Here is a 24,374-nt window from a genome sequence, read left to right as displayed (position 1 = left end):
CTGCTATAACAAAATCTCATAGACAGGGTGATTTAAAGAACAGGACTCTATTTCTCACAGTTATGAAGACTGGAAGTCCAAGCTCAGGGTGCCTGTTGGGTTGGTGTCTGGTAAGTGCACTCTCCTTGGCTTGCAAATGGCTGCCTTCTTGCTGTGTGTGTCCTTATATGGTCTTTCCTCCATGTGGACAGGTGGAGAGAGAGAAGAGGCAATCTCTCTAGTGTCTCTTATGCTCATAACCTCACCTAAACCGAATTATTTTCCAAAGGCGCCATCTCCAAATACTGTGCCATTGGGGATTAGGGCTTCAACAAACGTAATTTGTGGGGGGACACAGTTCCATCTATGGCAGAGATTGGTACATGTAGAGCACTGAGTGCCCAGCACAGAGCTAGTTCAGTAGCCGTCCTGCTCCAAATCAAAAGCACTGACCATATCTGGAAGGGTGTTTATACTCAAAAAGCTTCTTATGGCTTATAACATATTCTCACCCTCAACCTTTTCTACTCGGAACCTCTTAGCAGCCCTGTGAGGTGGACTTTTTCCAGATGACAAAACCAAGGAAAGGCTGGGCGATTTTCCAAAGTCACATGCACTTAAGCAGTTAAGCCTCCTGACTCAGTCCAATGTTCTTCCTCTCTCATTTTCTGAGGTCATAGTCACTACCTTCAGTGCCATGTGGTCCCCTGGACCCATTCCAAGGCTGCTGAGAAGTTTGACGAGAGAGTCTGAGCTAAGAGAATAGATGACCCTACCTTGGGTTTCCGACCTTGGGCTTTCATGGGTTGTTTCAGTGTATTTTTGTCCTACATGCTAAATTTCCTCTAGGGACAGACTTACTGACTTAGCTCTCTGTGAAAAGGCAGCTCCATGCTTCCAGAAGTGAATACCAGGTGTCCAACTCCTGAAGTTATCAGGAGGGGTGGCAATAGGGAAGTACCCAAAATTAGGATTTCTCCATCACTTGTGGCCTAGCCCATGGTAGGTCCAAAGAGAAAGTAAAGAGTAAACTGTTTCAATTTAAATCATTGCTCTGGCTCATTTTAGACATCAGTGAGACTGGCCATCAGAAGGGCCTAATTGCTACTATCAGTTAAGAAACACTGGCTCATTTGCTATATCTAGCCAATAAGTATTTTTCAAAAATTAATCTTCGAAGAAGCATTTTTATTTTTTGGCTATTCTGCTTTTGCTTGAGAATGTCTTTAGATTTGAGAAATCCAGGGTAAGACATAAAATCCTCTGTTTTCTCAACATTTACCTGTATGAGCTTTCCATCCTTGTTTGTTTATCTAGGGTTATGATAGATGAGAAGACCTCCTCTAATTGATGTGTGTGTATGAGCAAACGTATAAAGCATGCTTCACTCGTTAATGATCTCATCTGTGTGTGAAGGGAAGTAGTGGATCAGTCATCAGGGGATCAGGTGGGGGAAGCTGGTGAATTTTGTATCAAGATGAGAAGGGATTGGACATTCGGTGGGGGCAGGATATAGCCTCACTCCCAAGTCAGTTTACTGCCTTTCATTCAGCCAGACATGGCCTTTCATCCTGGAGCTTTCTGGAAGGTTGGCTAGGGTTATGGGCCCTGGAGCCTGTCAAAGAATGGGGCCTCCTGCCAATGAGGGGAGCTGACATGCAGGAGGCAGGGTTACAGCGTGACCAGACCTGTCATCAGAATGAGTTGGTAGCACTGAGCCAGATGTAGGTCAGGTAGCCTAGGGCAGAAGACAGTCTTTACTTAAGCCTGAAGCCAGCCTTCCTGATGAACCAACACATCAGCTGAAGACCACGGGACAGGAGGGAAACCATGGTCTGGGTATCTAAGATTAACTTGACTTAGTCAAAGCAAAAATATCTGTGCTCTGTTAAGTTGTTCCTTTTATGCTTTCCTATTTTTTTGCTTTTGCATTAGACTTTCAACTAGGGCTTCCCCTTCCTTTAGAACCGGGTAAAATGGATGGAAACCTTTTGTTTTCATGGCCCCTTTGGATGTTTAAAGCTGTACCTTTCATGTTTGCATATCTATAGGGGAGGAAGGTGTGCTGGTTTTCTGAGAACAGAAAACTCTACCCCATGCTTGATTTCCACACACATCTGCAAAAATCCTGGTGAGTTTAGTAGACCTTCCTGGAAGTTTGGGAGTAGGCATTGAGGGAGCCAGGAGGTGAAGGGTTGTATCTTGCAGAAATGCATCCAGAATATGAGGCATCTCCTTTCAGAAAATGTTCTTTAGTGACCCCAGCTGTGCTGTCCATTTACTCCCAACCTCTCCATCTTTTTGGCTCTTTTGCTTGTTCCCATATCTCTCACCTTTTCTTTCAGTGGCCAAACAACCCATTTCTTCTCTGTCTCATGCACAGCAGCCTCCCTGTTCTGTGAAGTCCCACAGGCTCATTTAGTCCAACTTGGCCTGACAAAGGAGTTCCAGCATCAGTCAGAGCTCTGGGGCTTGCTGTGTACTCTTGCTTTTCAATTTCACTTCTCTGAGAAAGGTCCTTTAGGAAAATCCAAACTTGCTCAGTCAAACTAAATGGGTCAGGGCAGGATTGCTGGTGGGATTGTGTGTGCATGTGTGTGTGTGTGTGTGTGTGTGTGTGTGTGTGTGTGTGACCCAGCATCATCCTGGCCACCATTCTGGGGTGTGCCTAGAGAGAGGATGAGGTGGCTATTGGGGAGCCCACCACTGGATTGAGGGTGGAGAGGTGCAGCTCCTTCCCAGTTGGCATAATGGTTTTGCTGGTGCTCCAGAAGCTCTCCTGGGAGACGGAATATGTTCTAGACACATCTACCCAGACAACAAACTTGCCCTGAAGTGTTTTTATTTTTAAATAGACTTTAATTTTTTAAGGCCTTTTTAGGTTCATAGCAAGATTGAGAGGAAGATACAGATGTTTCCTATGCCCTTCTTGCCCCCACACACCCACTGCCTCCCCTACTATCAACCTCCCCCACAGAATGGTACATTTATTACAGTGGATGGTACACCTGGGTGGCTTAGTAGTTGAGCATCTGCCTTTGACCCAGGGCATGACCCTGGAGTCCCCTGATTGAGTCCCATATTGGGCTCCCTGCAAGGAGCCTGCTTCTCCCTCTGCCTGTGTCTCTGCCTTTCTTTCCATCTCTCATGAATAAATAAATAAAATCTTTAAAAAAAAAAAAGTCATTTGTTACAGTGGGTGAATCTACATTGACACATCATGATCACCCAAATTCCAGTAGGTTACATCAGAGTTCACTCTTGGTGTTGTGCATTCCATGGGTTTGGGCAAGTTTACAATGACTTGTATCCACCATTACACAGAGTAGTTTCACTGTCTTAAAGATCCTCTATACTCCACCTATTCATGCCTCTCTCTTTTGCCCCAAACTTTTCATCTTAGAAATGCATGTCAAGTTTGACTTTCATTCATAAGTGCATATTCATGTTTGTATTAACATAAAAATAATGTATTCTTCAGGTTTGCAGTGTTTATTGTATATTTATTCTGTCTACTATGTGTCAGGCACTGTACTAGGCTTTGGGAATTGAAGGCAGGCGTGACTAATGTGGAACTTGGGATCTAAGTAGAGAGACAGCCTAAGTAGTCAGCCTACCAACAGAAAACACCACAGCTCTGGTTTTTAATTTAGAGGCTGAATACTTTTAGGGGTCTGAAAAACCAGGTTACTAAGTGCTATTTTACTCCCTTCTCCCTTGCAAAGTTTTTCTGTAGCTATTCCAACAAGTCTCAGAGGAGGCACTTAGGTTAGGAGATGTTGGCTGAATGTGTGAATAAAGGGATAAATGTATGGATTATAAAGTTTGACTCTAATTCTCATCTAGGACTGTGATGGTTAATTTTATGTGTCAACATTACTGTCCCAAGGGATGTCCAGGTAGCTGGTAAAACATTGTTTCTGGGTATATCTGTGAGAGTGTTTCTGGAAAAGATTAACATCTGATTTAGTTGATTAAATAAAGAGATCAGCCCTCACCACTACAACTGGGCATCATCTAATCCACTGGGGGCCCAAATAGAACAAAAAAGGCAAAGGAAGTGTAAATATTTTCTCTCTTGAGCTGAGGTGATCATCTCCTGCCCTCAGACATCAGAGCTACTGGTTCTTATTCTTTGGACTCCTTGATTTATAGCAGTGGCCCTGATCCTTGGGTCTTTCACCTCAGCCTGGGACTTATACCATGGGCTCTCCTAGCTCTCTGGCTTTGCACTTGGACTGAATTGCACCACACGATTTCATGGTTGTCCAACTTACAGCAGATTGTGAGACTTTCTGGCCCCAATAACTGCATGAACCAACTCTTGGAATTAATCTTCTCTTGTCTATCTGTCCTTCTCTCTTTATATATCTATCCTATTGGTCTGTTTCTTTGGAAAACCCTGCCTAATATAAGGAGTTTGTTATAACCAGTCTGAGATAGAGATGAAATCTGAAAACCCCGGTGCTTTAATGATCTTTGGAGATGATTTAGCTTAACCCCGTAGTTGGAGCTCAAGGAGGATGAGGCCTAGAGAAATAACACAGGTGTGAACTATCTGGGCTAGAATGGACAAGACCCCAAGTTCTTGGGAGGCATTGTGGACCCAAATCCACTCCCCCTGCTGTCTATCCTTTCAGGCACATGCAGATGACTGGCATCACCACTTGACACAGATGTCAACAAACATGACAATGCATTCATCTGATAGGGATCATCATCACTGCTGTTTCCAGAGCCAGAGTTAACAAACACTAAGGTAATAGTGTGGATACTGTCTGCTTCCCCAACCTCCTGGTTGCCTGCTGCAGTGTGGGTCAAGGGCATGGGGTGGAGAGAAACGGGGTGCTAGGAGCTAGGGAAATGGCTTGGCGTGAACGTGCTATCTCTAAACCATCTTTGGCTGGGCTCCCATTTTATTAGGTGGATGATAAGCCTGCCATCCCTGGAGTTCTTCCTGTGTCTTGTGGTAAGGCTACACGAAGAGGCTTCAGTGGGCTCTTGAGGATGTCTTCTCAGGGGTCTTGGGAGTAGCACTAGTGGGCTATATAGGTGTGTGTTTTCTCTCAGCATGAGGCAGGGTGGTGGGGAGGAAGGGCAGGCTTTGGGGAGCTGTAACTCGGGCTCTGTGCCTTTTCTAGTTGGTGTCCCCTTGAGCAAGTCACTCAGCTTTCTGAGTCTTAATTTCATCCTGTTTCCTCTGTGATGGGGATAGTATTACCTTACAATAGGGACATCAAGTGCCTAGCATCGTGCTTGGTAGATGGAAGCTGTAGGCGGTGGTCATCATCATAATTATTAGATAAGGAGCCTGACTGGGACGCCTGGGTGGCTCAGTGGCTGAGCGTCTGCCTTTGGCTTGGGGCATGATCCTGGAGTTCCCAGACTGAGTGCCACATCGGGCTCTTTTTGCAGGAAGCCTGCTTCTCCCTCTGCCTATGTCTCTGCCTCTCTCTGTGTTTCTCATTAATAAATAAATAAAATCTTAAAAAAAAATAAGGAGGCTGACTCTCTGCTATCCATCAGAGAGGGGGGCTGAGATCAGGGTTTATGGAATAGTGCCTCTTTGAGAGGGTGCAAAGAATTTCTGCTCCTCTCCCGACTGCTTCCTGTTAGGTCCTGTTGGACACCATGTGGCTCTAATACCATGAGAGGACCTGATGGAGCTTTCCCCGTCAGGCTGTCATCAGCTCTGCAGGTCCAGATGACCTTACTGTGGGTGGTGATAAAGCATGTCCAGGAGATTAAACTGAGTAGAGCCCCATCTCCCATGGTACTGGCAAGAAATCCCTTCCATTAGAGCATCTTACATTGATTGGTCAGGATAGGTTCTAGAGTATTTTCAGTAAAACATCAGTTTTACTAGGCAACTTGATGTGGTGGAAAGAATACAATATAATGTATCATAATACACAAGCCTGATGTAAGGCAGATTTATTTATCTTTTAAAAGATTGTGTTTATTTATTTGAGAGAGCGGGAGAGGGACAGTGAGCGCAATTGCAGGGAGGGACAGAGGGAGAAGCAGACTCCCCGCTGAGCAGGGAGCCATCTGTGGGACACCATCCGTGCTGGGATCATGACCTGAGCTGAATGCAGACTTGTAACTAACTGAGCCACCCAGGCACCCCAGCTTTTATATTTATATTGCAAACAGTGCAGTATACAAGCCTGATATAAAACCCTGGCTCTGCCACTCACTCACTGTAAGAATTGGGGAAAATTCACTGACTTCTCTGAGCCTCATTTTTTTCTGCAAAATAAAGACAATAATCTGAGTAGTTATGAGGATGAAATGAAATGCCCCAGGCACAATAGTTTGCTAGGGCTACCATAACAACATATCACAGATTGGGGGACTTCAAAAACAGAAATTAGTTTTCTCATCGTTCCGGAAGCTAGAAGTCTGAGATCAAGCTGTCAGTAAGTTTGGTTTCTCCTGAGGCCTGTCCCCTTGGCTTGCAATGGCCAGCTTCTCTCTCTGTCATCACATGGTCTTTCCTCTGTGCTTAAGCGCCACTGATGTCTGTGTTCCAGCTTCCTGTGGTTATAAGGACACTAGTCATCTTGGATTAGGGTTTACCCTAATGACCTCATTTTAGCTAAATAACCTCTTTAAAGGCCCTATCTCCAGGGTGCCGGGGTGGCTCAGTTAGTTACACATATGCCTTCAGCTTGGGTCATGATCCCAGGATCCTGAGATGGAGCTCCATGTCTGGCTCCCCAGAACCAGGGAGCAGGGAGTCTGCTTCTCCTTCTCCCTCTGGCTCCCTGCAACCCCTCACTTGTGTGGGCATGTGCTTTCTCTCTAATAAATAAGTAAAATCTTAAGATGAATGAATGAATGAATGAATGAATGAATGAAAGCCCTGTCTCCAAATACAGTCACGTTCTGAGGAACCTAGGGCTAGAGCTTCCACATATGAATTTTTCGGGGATACAATTCAGCCCATGACACCAGGAGAAGCTTCTAGCCAAATAGTGGCTCCCATAGATGCTGACTATGAGGAGACCTGGACATTTCTTTCCCCAGCCTCTTTCTCCCTGCTCCTGGAATGTTTCTGTGGTTTGGGAGTTGGTAATTGTGCAGGGGGGGGATAGTGATATTTTTCACAGAGTTCAGCAGTAAAAGCTGATTAATGGCAGGAAGGAAAACACAAAGAGCCTCCTCAGCGTTGCTCTCTAAGCAAAGAGTCTACCCTCATGCACTATTCTCGGGCTGGTATTCCCGAGAAATTATTTGCAAGTTCTAGAATACGCAGAAAATGTGTGGAGACCAGGTCGAAAACATGCTGTGGTTACCACCCACCTCTTGTGCCTTTTGTGATGGACTGCTCGCTGCCTGAGTGAAGAAAGGGTGGGCTAGTAGATATTTATATACCCACGTAAGTGGAGGCTCTTTGGTGAGAAGGTCTCTCTCGGTAGCAATATTATTTATGTGCATAATCCCTGAAAGAGTCTAAGGAATCTTAAAACTGAAAGGCACTTCAAGCTGATTGTATGGGCCAGGTACGGTGCTGGATATTGGGGATAAGATCGGCTCTTGACAGGCTCTCTCCTCTCACAGAGGTCAGCTTTCCACAACGTCCCACACAGACACTGTCAAAAGTCCATGAGGCAGTAGCACTTGCCATACATCAGGTGAACTCAGGCCAGTGATTGCTGGCCCAGTGCTGGCACATTTGGGGGGCCGAGATCCTTGCTACCTCGAGGCCTCTCTGACTTCTGGATTTCCTGATAGGGGGTTGGACCTCTGCCCCACCTGCTCCACTCCTCAGGTTCAAATATCACTTTGTACCCGGGCCAGGCTGCCACCTCCTTTGGTGAAGAGCCAAATGGCTTCAGCTCCATCAGCTCATGCTCCGGGGGTACAGTTCCCAGGCCTGACATCATTCTGGGCGGGCCTCTTGCCATCTGCCACTGTCTCCCTAAGAGCAGAGCCTCCAGGATAGACCCAAGCCTGGAGTAGTAGAGCCCCCGGGGGGTGGGATGAGAGAACAGCACTCCCCGCTAAAACCAAGTACCACTTCTTCTGGAAGCAGTAATATCACAGATAGTTTTTTAAGGGCAAGAGTCTTTTTTCTCAAATTTCTTGTGTTCGGACTCCTCATTAAGTCACCTCATTTCTCTCTTCTCCATATTAGGGAAGCATGATGAAGCCACTTTTCTCTCATGTTCTTATTTTTATGAATAATAATGTTCATCTATTTATAAACCTGTTGACCAGCTAGGGAAAAGCTTGATGTAGCAAAAGCCTTGTCCTAAATATATTATGGATTTCTTTTTCTTCCTTTTTTTTTTTTTTTTCTTAGCGAGTGAGCATGAGTCAGGGGGTGCTGAGGGAGGGGCAAAGGGAGAGAGAAAGAGAGAATCCCAAGCAGACTCCCCACTGAGTGCACACAGGGCTCAATCCCCACACGGGGCTCAATCTCACGATCCTGAGATCATGACCTGAGCTGAAAATCAAGAGTTGGATGCCTAACCGACTGAGCCATCCAGGCACCCTTTTGGATTTCTAGAAGTCTGACCTGTGGTTGGAGCTGCAAAGAGGATGACAAGAGTTCCTTTGTCTTTCCAGACTAGTCCCAGGTCAGTATGAGCTCAAGGACAGGTCAGTGTCTTCTGCTCAATTTCAATCATTGAGGCATATTCTTACTTCTGGATTCCAGGTGAAAAGCCTTTGAATTCTCAAAATTAAAAATATGTTATATATTTAAATCTCAGATTGAAAAATATATGTTATATATACACATAATACATAAATATAAATGATAGTAATAGTCGGTATGCACTTTCAATGTGCAATGCCAGTCAGTGTATGAGGAAACTGAGGCAGAGGGATTGAGATTATCTGTCCAAGAACCCAGCAGTCAAGCCAAGATACAGACCCAGTTCATCCGGCCAGAATTCAGGGAATCAGTCAGGAGCAGTAACCAAGACCAACTGAAGCAGGAGGCAGAAAACAGAGGGAACCTCCACACCCACCCCGGGAGATAGTGGTATTCTACTTGGGGAACCAAATGAGTTGTACTTCAGCACACACACAGACACACATATACACATGCACATATGCCCCCCCACACACTGTGTCAGGCAGATGATGGGGCGAGAGAGAATATAACTGGAATTCTTTTATTTATTTATTTGACAGAGAGAGAGAGAGAGAGAGAGAGACAGAGAACAGAGGGAGGGGCAGGGGGAGAGGAGGAGAGAATCTTCTTGATTTCTTCCTGAAGAGAGCCCTACATGGGGAGCATCTCACGACCTTGAGATCATGACCTGAGCAGAAATCAAGAGTTGGATGCTCGACTGACTGAGCCACCAGGGTGCCCCAAGCATAATTGGAATTCTGATTTAGAGAGTCAAGGAAGGCTTTACCAAAGAGACTTCAGGGTTCAGACTTCTAAAGACAATAGAGTTTCAACAGTAGGAAGAATGGGGAGCCAATGCCTCAGATCCTTCTAGGGGTGGGATCAGCATGAACAGGGTTTGGGAGGAGGCACATGGCGCAGCACATCCCTGAGGAGGGCTGGATGTGGCAGGAATGTCAGACCTGGGGAGGGGAGTTAAGCAGCAGGGAGCAGGAATGACAGACTCAGCAGCCTTGTGAAGCTTATTTCTGAGGCACCCCTTGCTTCAAATGCTCTCCCTCTCTCCAACTCCATCTTGGAGTTCCAGGCTAAGAATAAACATGTTTCCCCTGAAGTGTTTATTGGTCCCTGTGGCGGGAAGGGCACTCCCCCTCTCCTGGGGCTGCTAGAGTGAGTTCGGTTCTCTGGAGTCACCTTGCCAGCAGCCTGTTGTTATTTGGTGCTAAGCACCCTGGGGAGCCCCAGGAAGGAGAGGTGGTGCCTGCTCACCTCCGTCCCTTCTCGGAACCCTGTTTCTGAGCCTGCCCCTGGGCATCTCAGTGCTCACGGCGGCCTCCTTCCTCACTCCTCGCTTCCCAATGCCCCTCCGGCTAAATTAGTCCATCGTCTTGCCCCTCAGCCGATCCCAAGAGGCCTTGGCACTCACTGGGCAATAAATTCATCATACTCCGGGGAGCAGGGGGGACCTAAGCTGGAGCCATTACCTGGTCTTGACCCCTCACCGAGCTTTGCACTCCCCACTCTCAGAAAATATGCCAGGCAGAGAAAGGAGGAAGTGTTACACCTGTAGAATCTCTTGCAGATCTCTTCTGGGTCTATCAAGCGGGCTTGCTTTTTAACGTTTCAACTGACATTTAAAAATCCAAAGCCCTTGCCCCACATTATTATCAGTGAAGTAAGTGAATTATGACGGCATGACTGTGTGAGCCCCATTCTGTCCTGCGGGGAGGGAAGTGAGGCTTGCAGCTATGACCCAGTGGCTTCCCCAGGCTTCTAAAGACAACAGGGGGGACCCATCAGGGGACCCATCAGGGTCACCCTGTGGCCGGGGGAAGGCTTCCCAGTGATAAGGAAATAAAGGGAATGCAAAGCATTTGGTCTAGTCTCTGTCTATTAGTGTCTAGAAACTTCTTTACTGTCATAAAAACCATCCAGTTGAGGCCTAATCTAGAGAGGTCAGGTATGCCTTGTTTGCTCCTGAGTCTGGGGTCCTCTGCCCGTCCCAGCTTCCAGACCCTCTGACAAGGGCAAGGTACACCTTGCTCACCTTGGACTTCAGAGACCTCCTGATGTTTGCCCTGCCCCCTCCCCTTGGAGGATCCAGCGATTCCCTGAAGATGAAAGCAGGAGGCATCAAATGCTTCCATTTTCTCCTGAGATCCACCGTCATAACCAGCTCCAAGCCTTCTTCGTTTCTGTTCTTTCTCCTAGTAGCTGTGGAAGGGCTCCTTATGCTGCCCTTACCATCTCCCCCACCACCTCGTTGGGACCATATCCTGCCTGCTCTGTTCTCACAGCTTTGTGCCACATCCGTATCTTTCTCATGCCTCCAGAATCCACTGAACAGCTGTGCAGATTGCTCATTGCACAACCCTCGGGGCACCATTCACAGAGGCAATGAGGTGAGTTGCACAACAGTAATACTAGCTCTGTGGGCAGCCTCCATACTTCATACATTGTCTTTGTCACGTCAGAGTCCCTCAGAGGCTTCCCTGAGTCGGCAGCTTTGAGTTCCTTTCCCCATTTTTGAGAAAGTCTTGCTCAGACATGTATTTCTCTACTATAAGAAAAGAAAGTTCATTATGACAAGTGTACGTCTCAGTGTTAGGGAGAAGCATGGGGAATGGTGAGGAGAGGGGAGCCATGGAGCATACAGGCCTTACATAAAGGGTAACTTCTACTCAGTTCTAGAGATTCTTATCATGTAAGAGATGCCAAAAGAATGTGGCTATGCCTTCTGGTTTATTTGGTAGAAGTAGAAATCTGGATTTTTAGGGGGATCTAGTTGGCTCAGTCAGTAGAGCCTAGGACTTTTTTTTTTGCCTTCCTTAATTTTTAAAAAAAAATTTTAAATCAATTAATTAACATATAGTGTATTATTAGTTTCAGAGGTAGAGGTCAGTGACTCATCAGTTGCATATAACACCCAGTGCTCACTACATTGTGTGCTCTTCTTAATGTCCATCACCCAGTTACCCCATTCCCCCAACCCCTTTCCTCCAGCAACCCTCAGTCTGCTCCCTATAATTAAGAGTCTCTTATGATTTGCCTCCCTCTTTGTCCTCATCTTATTTTACTTTTCCTTCTTTTCCCCTATGTTCATTTGTTTTGTTTCTTAAATTCCACATATGAGTGAGATCATCTGATATTTGTCTCTGTCTGATTGACTTATTTCACTTGGCATAATATCCTCTAGTTCTATCCACATCATTGCAAATGGCAAGATTTCATTCTTTTTAATGACTGAGTACTATTCCATTGTGTATATATACCACATCTTCTTTATCCATTCATCTGTTGATGGGCATCTGGACTCTTTCTATCCTTTGACTATTGTGGATGTTGCTGAACTAAATATTGTGGTGCAAGTGACCCTCCAAATCACTATGTTTCTATCCTTTGGATAAATACCTACCAGTGCAATTGCTGGATTGTAGGGTAGAGTAGAACGTAGGACTCTTGATCTCAAGGTCATGAGTTTAAGCCCCACAGTAAGTATAAAGATTACTTAAAATTAAAAAAAAAAAAGAATTTTAAAAAATGAAATCTGGATTTTTATATTTTTACTGCTTATATTTTATTTATTTATTTATTTATTTATTTATTTATTTATTTAGCTTTATTTATATTTTAAATGGAAGTATTTTTATTTTATGTACAAAGAGCTAGCAGTAAGGTAGAAATCTTGCATGACCCATTCAGGCAGTTCACTTAAACCAACTTAATGCAGTCTTTATTCTTTGCCAACTGACAAAAACACCAGTGGCACACATCGAGGCTGTGTTTCTGGATCAGATTGTGCAGGTCTGAGTACATACCCTGAGATGGTGAATTCCAGCCGAATTTTCTTGGATGGCTCCAGCAGAGTCACTGGTGACCCACCTTGCCTTCTTAGATGCAATGAGGCAAAAGGGAAGAGCTCCCAAATGCATGTGCTCTTTAAATTTGGGGTGGAGGGGAGAACACACAGTTTACCCAGAATGTGGTGCTGACAAGTGAGGCAGGCTTTGTGTGGCTAGCTGCTTTGCAGGAGTGAGAGAAATCTGGATTTTTAGATGGAGCCTCCAGCTTTTTAAATGTTGGCTCAAATGGAAAATAAATATCAGATGGGACCAAACAAAAATGATTGTGAACTGTTTTTGTCCTACCAGTTACAGATGGTAGTGTTCTGCTTTATATCTCAAAAGGCAAGATTGTCACAGAGGAAGAAAACTGTCACCAGGGGTTCTGCTATACATGATGGAGACTTTTTGGGGGGCAGCATCTTGTGGTTTTGAAGGCTATCTGACCAAGTGGCACCTATGGGATATGCAGGATTTTCCTGCTATGATGGCACTTTCCCCTGCCTGGTTCCAAATTTCCTGATGAACAATTTCCTGATTGTCCTTAAGGCAATGTGGGGACATTTAATCTCCAGGGATGACAGTCGGTTTGGATATAGTGGTGTTCCCTTACCAGTTACAAACAGTGACATGGTTTGTAGTGGCAAAGAGTCCCTGAGTGCTTTTCCCACTTTTCAAGGCCTCTTTGGAACCCTTTAACCTAAAGAGTACCAAAGAGTTAATATCTAGCACAGCAGGAAACCTCCAGGCACCAAGTCAGTCACTAAATACTTTGAATATTATCCACATGGTATCCTATTTTTAGATTGAGAAAGGAAATCTAGAGGTTTTCTCAGTTTTGCCTGTAACCAGCTGCCTGCTTGGTGAATGGTAGAATTAGATCATCAACTCAGGTCTTAATTTGGCTCTCTCTTAATGAGAATACATGATTTTCAGATATTTAACAGCTTTGAGCATGAAATTTTGAAGGCCAGTGTAGCCTCCAGGTCTTCACAAAAGGTAAAGAAACAATGCTCTGAGTCAAAGGACACAGGTAGCAAAGAGCATGGTGCACACGTGAGAAGGTGGCCCTTCTTATGTAAGACACTGTTAGAGAACGTGTCCCTGGGAGTCTCTGCCTCTTCAGAAGGAACCTTAAAACAAACATGGAGCTGACCTGAACCACAGTGTAGCCTGTAAATTGAAGCAAGTCTCTGAACTAAGCTCAGTCTAGATTTGCCAAATAGGTCAACTTGAAAACCAGTGAGCAAGAGACCAAATACTTGTTGTTGCACGTCACCAAGATTTGGGGTGGTTTGTTATGCAGCATCATTGTGGCTGTAGCTGACTCACACAGAAATTGGTTAATATTTTGATGTGAGTCAGATTTAAGTTTGGCTTGGCTTCTACCACCCCCTGTGTGATCCTGACCAAGTTATTTAACTTCTTACTACCATAGCCTATAGCTTATTTTTGTGAAGATTAAATGAGACTATATGTGTAATTTGCTTAGAATATTATCCGGCACACAGTAGTTCTGAATATTCTAATTAAAAATAATGTCAATTGGGACACCTGGGTGGTTCAGCAGTTAAAGTGCCTGCCTTCAGCCCAGGGTGTGATCCTGGAGTCCCGGGATCAAGTCCCACGTCGGGCTCCCTGCATGGAGCCTGCTTCTCCCTCTTCCTGTGTCTCTGCCTCTCTCTCTCTCTCTCTGCTCTCTCATGAATAAATAAATAAAATCTTTAAAAAATAATAATGTCAATTGATTTTTTGGGGAGAAATGTACTCCCATTATCCTAACAACTATTCTCAAATTGCACATTTCTTTCCATTCTTGTCCACATGAATACATATTTCAGATCCTTTCAATCATAATGTACATAGCCACTTTCACTTTGATCAGAATTATTTCCCTTTGTTTCTAAATAGCTTTCATGATCACATTTCTTTACTGTTTACAGAAGACTTGTAGAGAAAGACTGTAAGTTTTTCATGATTTTATATTTCTAGTTTAAAAAAATATTGCCAATGCCACAATATGCACTAATTCAAACATTTTATTGGGCATCTGCTCTGTGCCAGGCACTGTGCTAGGAGCTAGGGACACAAGAGTAAATAAAAGCAGACAAAAATCTCAACTCCATAGAACTCATTAAAGTGGGAAGACAGACAATAAAAAAAACAAATACATAATAAAATATTGTGTCACTTGGTGATAAGCTATGGAGAAAAATAAAGCAGAGAAGGTAGATGGGAAATACCAATGGAGTTCAGGGTATGGTTTGCAATTTTATATAGGATGGTATGGGAATATCTTACCAGAGTATAGGAGGTAAGCAGTTGAGCCATCCAGATATTTGAGGAAGAGCATTTTTAAGATTTTATGTTTAAGTAATCTGTACACCCGATATGGGGCTCCAACTTACAACCTCGAGATCAAGAGTCTCATGCTCTACCAACTGAGCCAGCCAGGCGTCCCAAGGAAGAATATTTTTGATAAGAGAGATTAGTGAGGGCAAATGTCCTGAATGCCCTGTGTGTTTGAAGAATAGTCAGGAGGCTATGTGAGTGAAGTGGAACATGTGAGATGGGAAATAGTAGGAAATAAAGTCAGGAAAATAAAAGGGAGTCAGAATGCGTAGGGCTTTGGCTTTTTTTCTTTTAAGCCTATCTATCTTTTGTGTGGTAGATAGGTATGCAACCATCACCACCATCCATCTTCGGAACTTTCAGTAGTCCCAAATGGAAACTCTGTACCCATGAGACACTACTTCTCCCCACCTCCCCCCAGCTCCTGGCAGTTCCCATTCTACTTTTGCACTTTGGCTTTTACTTTGAGTGTTATAGGAACTACTGGTGGATTTTGAACAGACAAGTGCTATGATTTGACTTAGGTTTCAACAAGCACATCTGGCTGCTGTGTTTAGAATGATGCAAGGGAGAGGAGGGGCAGAGGCATGGAGGCTAGATTGGTGGAAGAAGATGGAACCTTGGACCAAGGTGGTTTCAGGGCAGGTGGTGAGAAGTGGTAGTAAGCTCAAGGCAGAGACAACAAGACTTTTGAATGAACTTGATATGGATTGTGAGAGAAAAAGAGAAATCAAAGATGAGCACAAGGTTTTTTGGCCTAAGCAACTGGAAGAATAAATTTGCTGTAAAGTTGGGTGGGGAAGACTTCAGAGGAGGTTTTTTGGGGGAAGATCAGGAGCTCAGTTTGGACATGTCTAGAATGACATACTTTATTAAGCATTTGAGCTAAGATGTTGAATAGAAAACTGAGTCTGGTATTCCCAGACACCAAATTGAGGATCAAGATTTGAAAATAAGCAATGTATAGATGGTGTCTAATGCCATAGAGTGATTGAGTTTACCAAAGTAGAGAGAATGGCCAAAAAAAAAACAAGTCCTGGGAGTGAACCTGAAGACTCTCCAAGGTTGGAAGGTCATGAATACAGGAGGAATTAGAAGGAAAAGTGAAGAGAAGCAGCTAGGGAAGGACAACCAGAAGGGTGTGTCTTGTGGAATTCCAGTGAAGAATGTGCTCCAAGGAGCTCTATGCAATCAGTAGGGGTTTGTACTTGATGGGATCTGTCCGTACACCTGCTGCACATGAGGGTCATTGGTAGGTCAAGGAGTGGAGTTTATGAGCCAGCATTTAGGAAAAGGGATTGAGGCACAGTTCAGGGAGGGCCAGGGAATGGGGGGAGAGGGCCCTGAGGAGTGAGTGGAATTTGTGGATTAGGGAAAACAGCTGTTCAGAAGTGTCCATTGTGGGCTCCAGATGCTTGGAGTGGAGCCCCAGAGTAAAGGAGACTGGGACTGTGGCAAGGCATGGGAATGCAGCAACCTTCCAGGTCCCTGGAAGCCCCCACACCCTGATAAGAGAAGGCCTCCAATGAGCTCTAGGGCTGCTGGTGGAATTGTCTTCAATCAGATGTGTTCAGAGGCTACCTGTCTGATGGTGAGAGGCAAGGATAGTAGGGCTGCTAAAATAAGATCTGGTCTATGTTATGGGCTTTGTGTCTCCCCAACCCCAATTTCATATGTTGAAGCCCCAACTCCCAGCATCTCAGTGTGTGACTGTATTTGGAGATAACCTTTAAAGAGGCGATTGGGTTAAAATGAGGCCTTTAGGGTGGGAGTCTGATTGGAGTCCTTATAAGAAGAGGAAATGTAGATACCAGACAAGCACACACAGAGGGGACCATATGAGGACACAGTGAAAAAATGCCATTCTGCAAATCAAAGAGAAGTTTCAGAAGAAACCAACATTTCTAACACCTTGATCTTGGATTTCATGGCCTCCAGAACCATGAGAAAATAAATGTCCTTGTTTAAGTCATCCAATCTGTAGAGAGGCCCATAAGGCAAGAAACTGAGGGATACTTCTGGCCAAAGCCAACTGGGAACTGACGCCCTGAGACCAATAGCCCAGAAGGATCTGAAGCCTGCTGACAGACACATCAGTGAGCTTGGCTGTGGATTCACAGCTGAGCCTTCAGATATGAACACAATCTTGACCAACACCTTGAGTGCAACTTTGTGAGAGACCTTGAAGCAGAAGACAGCAAAGCTGAGTCCTGATCCCTGGCCCACAGAAACAATAGATTTGTGCTGTTTTAAGTGTTAGGTGTGCACTAATTTGCTACTCAATGGTAGATAAATAATACATTCTTGGAAAGGTCCTTGAGATTTAGCCTGAGGTTTCTCTTGGACCCAATTAGCTTTGGACTGAGGTGGCCTCCTTGAATGTAAGCAGAAATTTGAATCTCCTGGGATAAATCATCTTACCATTGACCCCCTCAAATTCCTTATGATGAAATGAGAAGTCTGCACAGATCTCCGAGATCTCTGTGAGTGCAAACTTTCTACAACATGCGTTAAGAGCCCACAGCCAGTACACCTGGATTGGTTGGCTTGTGGCAGACCATTTTTGCCTTACTTGAAAGCCAGTTTTTGGTGTTTCAGATTTTTGCAGAAAGCAGCTGGAGCGAGTCAAATAGTGTCTTCAAAATTCATATCCATCTAGAACCTCAAAGTGTAACCTTATTTGGAAGTAGGATCCTTGCAGATATAATTAGATTGAGATCATACTGGATTAGGACAATAACTGATGTCCTTATAAGAAGTGGTGAGGACACACAGAGACAGGAGAAGGAGATATGAAGACAGAGGTGAAGTTAGAGTGATTAGCTACAAGCGCCTGAAACCCAGGATTTCCAGGAGTCAAGAGGAGCTAGGAGAGAGGCAAAGAAGGAATTTTTCCTAGATACTTTGAAAGGAGTGTGATCCTGCTGACACTTTGGTTTCAGACTTCTAACCTTCATGACTGTGAGAGAGTACATTTCTCTTGTTTTAATCCACCTGGCGTGTGGTAATTGGTTATGGCAGGATTAGGAGACTAATCAAATGGCATTACTTATTTTCCTTGAAACTTGCATATACTATACAAAATTATTAGGACTCTTGGAATTTTCATGAAAAATTATAGATATCTAAAAAAAAAAGAAAAATTATAGATATCTCACTATGTGGCCATGTAAAAGAACGATTTTGAAGATTCTAGGTAATTTGGAAAGCTACTTCTGATTCAGTGTTAAGACCAGAAAGCAAAAGTATGTACAGCATGATTATAACTAATTTAAAAAGAAACCGCCTGCACAGGGAAGAAGAGGAGGCTGTGAGCTGAAATAGAAATAAGATGGTAGGATTGGGGAGGATATTCTCTGCTTTAATTTTTCAAAATTCTTTGAGGTGCTTTATATTCACTTTTGTGGATAATATTATAGGAAAACTGAATAAAAGAAATCTAGATTTTGAGAGAGAATCTGAGAAACATACAGTTTATGGGCCATAAGACTGAAATGAAGTGACTCTGCCACTTGATCTAAGAATAACAATATTAAGGGCACCTGGGTGGTTCAGTTGGTTAAGCATCTAACTCTTGATTTCTGCTCAGGTGGTCATCTTGGGGTCCTGTGATCCAGCCCTTTGTTCAGCTCCATGCTCAGCATGGAGTCTGCTTAAGACTCTCTCCCTCTCCCTCTGCTCCTCCCCCCTCACCATGCTCTCTCTAAATATAGTCTTTAGAAAAAAAAAAAAAAGGATAACACCATTAGCCACAAAAGTGCCTTACCTGCACCCTTCCCCATCTATCCCCTCTCTTCCAGAGGTTACAGCTGTTCAAAATTGAGTACCTATCACTATTTTGCCTTTAAAATATATATATTAGATTTTATTTATTTATTCATTAGAGACAGAGAGAGAGAGAGAGAGAGAGAGAGAGGCAGTGACACAGGCAGAAGGAGAAGCACAATCCCTGCAGGGAGCTTGATGCATAATTCAATCCCAGGATCCCAGGATCATGACCTAAGCCAAAGGCAGACGCTCAACTGCTGAACCACCCAGAAATCCTAAAAAGATTTTAAAAATTATTTTTAAGTAATCTCTAACCTAGCGTGGGGCTCAAACTTACAAACTAGAGATCAAGAGTTGCCTGCTTCACCTACTGAGCCAGCCAGGTGTGTCCCTATTTTGCCTTTCAAAAGACAGTATTATTGTGGATTATGCATGTGTAAATGATCACTGTTTGATTCTCCTTTTTTTAAGGTTTATTAGAATGGTTGTACGTCCTAGTTTTGGGTTATGCTTTTTTTGATCCAATAACCATACATAGAGATTTATATTGTTATACTTCATTGATGGATGGCCTGGTCTTAAAATGTATGCATTTATAGCTTTGTCTAGATATTTTAGAACAATGAAGAAGAAGGGCAAAATCCATTTTGAGGCAGTAAAACCTTCTACAAGGAGGCATTTGCAGGCAGGATTGGACCAAGTCATGGTGGTTGTTTTCTTGTCTCTTTCTCTTCCCCACTTTGGTATTTCATATTTCCTGTCAGGCGTGATTGAGCACAGGCACCCACACACCAGTTCCCGTTCCGGGAGGTGGTGCAGGCAGGATGGAGGTGGGGGAGGGCACCATCCTTGAATGAGGAACACCTGACAGCTCAGCACAAGGCCCAGACTTCACAGCGCAGCAAAACTCTGCTGGTTTCTTGGAAGTCATTATGAAGTATCTTTCATTTTTGGCATTTCTGCTTCCTCTCTGGATCTTTGGTCCATGCAGTGCCCTCAGTGCCTCCTGACTGTGGAGTCACATGTCTTTCTCTACTTTGGAGTTTGAGCTTTATAATGTTCCAACTCTTTGGCAATAGATATAGCATGTGGGCCTGATGTCAGCAGCAGGGGAAAAAGTCTTTCTGTGGATTTCCATCAACATCCACATGATACCAATGACTCCTCATGGACCCCTGATCTGACCCTCTGATAGAAGAGGTCACATTCTGCAGATTCTCCTGAGTCAGGCTCTAAAATGCTAATAACAGCATTTGTGAAGTACTTAAGAGTTTACAAAGCCTCTCCAAACACCCATTCCTGGTTGACTTGGCAACCACCCCACAGTTGAGCAGTTCAGGTCCATCTGACAGAGCAGATGATCCATTGTTAAGTGAGAGAATGGGGCACAGTGTGGTTAAAGAAGACAACCAGCATGTATTGTCTACCCCAGGCCTACTGCTGCAATAGGTGCTTTACACACCTTTATTTGAACCTTTAAACCAATTTGTGAGGCAAGTAGTATTTTCATGCTATTATTTTTTTTAAAGATAACTGTTATGGACTGCATGTTGGCTCAGCCCTCCGATTCATATGTTGGGGCTCTAACTGCCAAGGAAGATATTATTAGAAGGTGGGACTTTGGGAGGTAATTAGATTTACATGAGGTTGTGGGAGCAAGGCCCCCATGATGGGATTAGCCTGTCCACATGACTGGTAGAGTGAGAAGGCTGCTCTTTACAAGTCAGGAAGCAGACTCTCACCAAACACGGGAGCTGCTGACACCTAGACCTTGGACTTCCAGCCTCTAGAACTGGGAGAAATTAATGTTTGTTGCTTAAGCCACCTGGTCTGTGGTATTCTTACTATAAAATTGCCGGAACAGACTAGGACGGTAAGTCGGCTCAAAGAGTGGAGCAGCACAGAAATAGTGGAAGAGCAGGAGCTGAGACCTCAGCTCTGTCTCCTGTTCAGTGCTTTTGCCCATCACTACTTATGTTATCTGTTGCTGAGCAACTGATTACTCCAAATCTTAGTGGTCTATTTATTTATTTATTTATTTTTAAGTATTTAAAAAATTTGTTTGACAGAGAAAGCAAGGAAGCAACACTAGCAGGGAGTGGTGGAGGCAGAGGCAGAGGGAGAAGCAGTCCCCCTGCGAAGCAGAGACCACCCCCCCACCTACCACCCCCCCCCCACCTCCGCCTACCCCGGATGTGGGGCTCTATCCCAGGATCCTGGGATCATGACCTGAGCCAAAGGCAGACACTTAACCCACTGAGCCACACAGGAGCCCAAAACTTAGTAGTTTAAAACAACAGCAATTATTTGTGATTTTACAGTTTCTATAGACAAGGAATTTGGGGCCTGTTGTAGCTGGGCTGCTCTGGCTCAAGGTCCATCACAAATCCTAGTCAAGATGTTTCCTTGGGGCTGCTGTCAACCTACCTGAAGACTTGACTAGGCCCGGAGGATCTGCTTCTCAGGGGATCTCCAGCCTTCCTGGCTGACTCACACGGCTGGCAAGTTGGTGCCAGCTCCTGGCAGGTGGCCTAGTTTATCTGCATCTCTGCTGCGTGAGTGTCCTCATAATGTAGAGGCTGGCTTCCCGGAGTGGGAGGCCCATGAGAGAGCCAAGATGGAGCCTCAGTGTCTTTTATGACTTTGCCTCAGAAACCACAACTGTCATTTCTCTATATCCCATTGGCTGCAAAGGCCAGCCCTATTTGATGCAGGAGAGTATTACACAAGGGCGTGAGTACTGGGAGGCTGGAGTTACTGGGGGCCATCTTGGCATCTGGGTGCAATGCTACCTCTGTTGCCTAGCAACATGGAACGTTGATGTTGATTAAAATCCAATACAGAGATACCATTTTCAAGTCTTAATTGGCTTCCAGAATCTGACAGAGTGAAGATTTTAGGTTTCCATAATTTTTTTTTTAGGTTTCTATGATTTTTTTAAAAAGATTTTATTTATTTATTCACGAGAGATGCAGAGAGAGAGAGGCAGAGAGACATAGGCAGAGGCAGAAGCAGGCTCCCCGTGGGAAGCTTGATCCAGGACCCCAGGATCATGACCTGAGCCAAAGGCAGATGCTCAACCACTGAGCCACCCAGGAGTCCCTGTTTCTATCATTTTATAATAAAAATTGTACTTTTGCTTGCCGATAATGTAAACAATGGAAAGGATGAACATAAAACGTAGCATTTTTTTGAGGAGACATAATTGATGAATTAAAAATCCTAAACATTCAGTATAGGTTTAAAAAATAGACCCTCTCCCGATACACTCAAGTTAACATTATCACACTTTATAAAACAATAATTCCTTGATATTGCCTAATCCCCAATCCAAGTAGTCTCCCAAGCATCCTTTTCAGTTGGTTATACAGAGCTATACATTGCATTTCGTTGTCATGTCCTCAAGTTTCTTTTATTCAAAAGTAGGCCCTTTAATCATGACCCTGACTTGGAAGTTCCTGACCCAGTAGTTTTGCAGAATGGCTTTCTGGGCTTCTCTAATTGTTTCCTTGCTGGGAAGCTTAGGCTGTTTCTCTATCCCTTGCATTTCCAGTTAATTGAAAGTTAGGTCTAAAGATTTGATAGGTTACAGTTAACTCCCTAAACTAGAAGACATCATAGGAGACGGACTTTATGTTTCCATGTATCAAGAGACACATTAACCCTGTCTCCTCCTCCATCAGTGGTTGTGACATTGTAATATAACAAATATATATTTGGTCTGTGATAAAATAAGACATTTATGTTTGTTCTTCATCCCTGATTCCTGGCACAAGAGCTTCTTAAACCCTTGGAATTTCCTAAGTGGTGTGGGTGAGAGGAGTGTCTTTTGTTATTCATAGAAAAGCCCCTTTCAACCTTACCTGGGTTTATGCTAATGAAACGACTCTTGGCGGATCCCTACAGAGCTTCAGGATAGGAACTGCAGGCTGGTGGAATCAATCACGTGATCAGAAGTTTGGAATTTTCAGCCCAATCCCCAGGCCTCCAGGGACTTGAAGATCTTCCAAGTTGGTGAATATATCCTGGTGCTGCACCTCAACTCCACAGGGACAGAAAGTCCTGTACTAGAGCTCCTTCTGGTCCTCACTCTGTGTTCCTCTACACTTGGCTTTTCATCTGGATTCTTTGTAATATCCTTTATACTAGACCAGTAAACAGAAGTAGTTTTTTTTCTCCCTGAGTTATGTGAGCTGTTCAAGCGAACTATGGAACCCAAGAAGGGGTATGTGGGAACTCCTGATGCATAGTTGACTGGTCAGAAGTATGGGAGACCTGGACTTGTGATTGGCATCTGAAGTGGGGGACAGTCTAGCCTGTGGTGTCTGGGCTAAGTCTGGGGAGTTGGGGTCAGAGGACACCCAGTTGGTGTTCACAGAGAATTAGGGAATTGGTTGGTATGGGAAAAACAGCCCCACATGTTTGATGTCAGAAGTGCTGTAAGTAGAGAAACCGTTTTTTCTTTGTGTGTATAAGAACTCCAGGATTAGGAGTTGGCAGCCTCGTCACTTCGTCGGCCAATTGTGCTATTTGCCTTGTGGCTGGACAGTAATGAGTGGGTGTTACTTTGGCCCTACACAAAGTCCAGCTCCCCATTTAGCAATTCACTTTGCCATTTCAACATTAAGGAATAGTCTTCAAAGGAATCAATAATCTCATTAGAATTGGAAAGTATTGATTTTCCAATTCTGTCAATACTTTCATGTTTAATAGCTGACATTTTTCTGGAAGGTAGAGCTTTCTCTCATCAACTGAAAATACAGTTCCTGCTGGAAAAGTAGAATAAATGCTAATACTTTTATTTTACATGACTAATTTTCAAAGTAAGGGGCTGGTTTTATAGTCACGCCAATTAATAACAAATGAGTGTTTTTTCCATATTAGCTTGGATTTCTCTTCTTTGACTACCATCATGGATTTGTGGACTTTTACTGATTCATGTGTTTCAAGCAACTATATTCATAATGTTTTAATGCTCTCATGCATTTTTCACAACTATTTTGAGGTATAATTGACTTATGGTAAACTACACATGTGTATACAGTGTACAATTTGATGAGTTTTGACATATGCATATATCAATGAAACCATCACCAAATAAAGATAATGGATACTTTCATCGCCCCCATAAGTTTTACTCTGTGCTTTCTAATTCACCCTTATTTCCACCCTGTTCCCTGGACAACCACTGTCCATACACAGTGTCCAATACACTGTCTATTGCTATTTGTTTTTATTTCCAATAATTTTAAATAAATGGAACCACACAGTGCCTTCTAGTTAATGTCTGGCTTCTTTCATTCACATAATGATTCTGACAATCATCCATGTTGTTATGTGTATCAATAGTTTGTTCCTTTAAAAATATTTTGAAAAATGTAAGCAGCTTTATTGAGATATAATTTACATAAAACCAACTGCATGTGTTTAACATGTATACTTGGATAAGTTTTGATTCTTGAGTATATATGATAAAACATCACTATAATCAAGGTAACGAAATCATACATCACTCCCCAGATTTTCTTGTGCTCCTTGGTAATCCCTCCTTTCTGCTTTTCTGTCTCCATCCTCTCTCTACAGGTTTGACTTCATTTTCTAGAATTTTATATAAATAATCATATCTTGTGTGCTTTTTTTTTTTTGAGACTCATCTATGTAGGTGCATGTATCAATAGTTCACTTTTTAAAAATTGCTGAGTATATTTCTTTTTTATTTTTAAAAATATTTTATTTATTTGACAGAGAGAGAGAGAGATCGATCATGAGTGGGGACAGAGAGAGAGGGAGAAACAGACTCCCTGCCAAGCAGGGAGCCTGATGTGGGACCCTGGGATCATGAC

At 43.7% G+C, this 24,374-nt stretch overlaps 1 long non-coding RNA gene across 1 annotated transcript; it reads left to right on the top strand.

The window, feature by feature from the left end:
• Positions 1–8,384: 8,384 nt before the first annotated feature.
• Positions 8,385–23,749, top strand: LOC119865842. Its single transcript, XR_005378219.1, has 3 exons — positions 8,385–8,567; positions 10,784–10,971; positions 22,438–23,749. It is a non-coding gene; the product is annotated as an uncharacterized LOC119865842 (long non-coding RNA).
• Positions 23,750–24,374: the final 625 nt, after the last annotated feature.

The sequence above is a fragment of the Canis lupus genome, chromosome 25 (genome assembly GCF_011100685.1).
Source record: "Canis lupus familiaris isolate Mischka breed German Shepherd chromosome 25, alternate assembly UU_Cfam_GSD_1.0, whole genome shotgun sequence".
NCBI classification, from domain to species: domain Eukaryota; kingdom Metazoa; phylum Chordata; class Mammalia; order Carnivora; family Canidae; genus Canis; species Canis lupus.
Note: the sequence above shows the minus strand (reverse complement) of the source record. Positions and strands in the feature narration are given on the sequence as shown.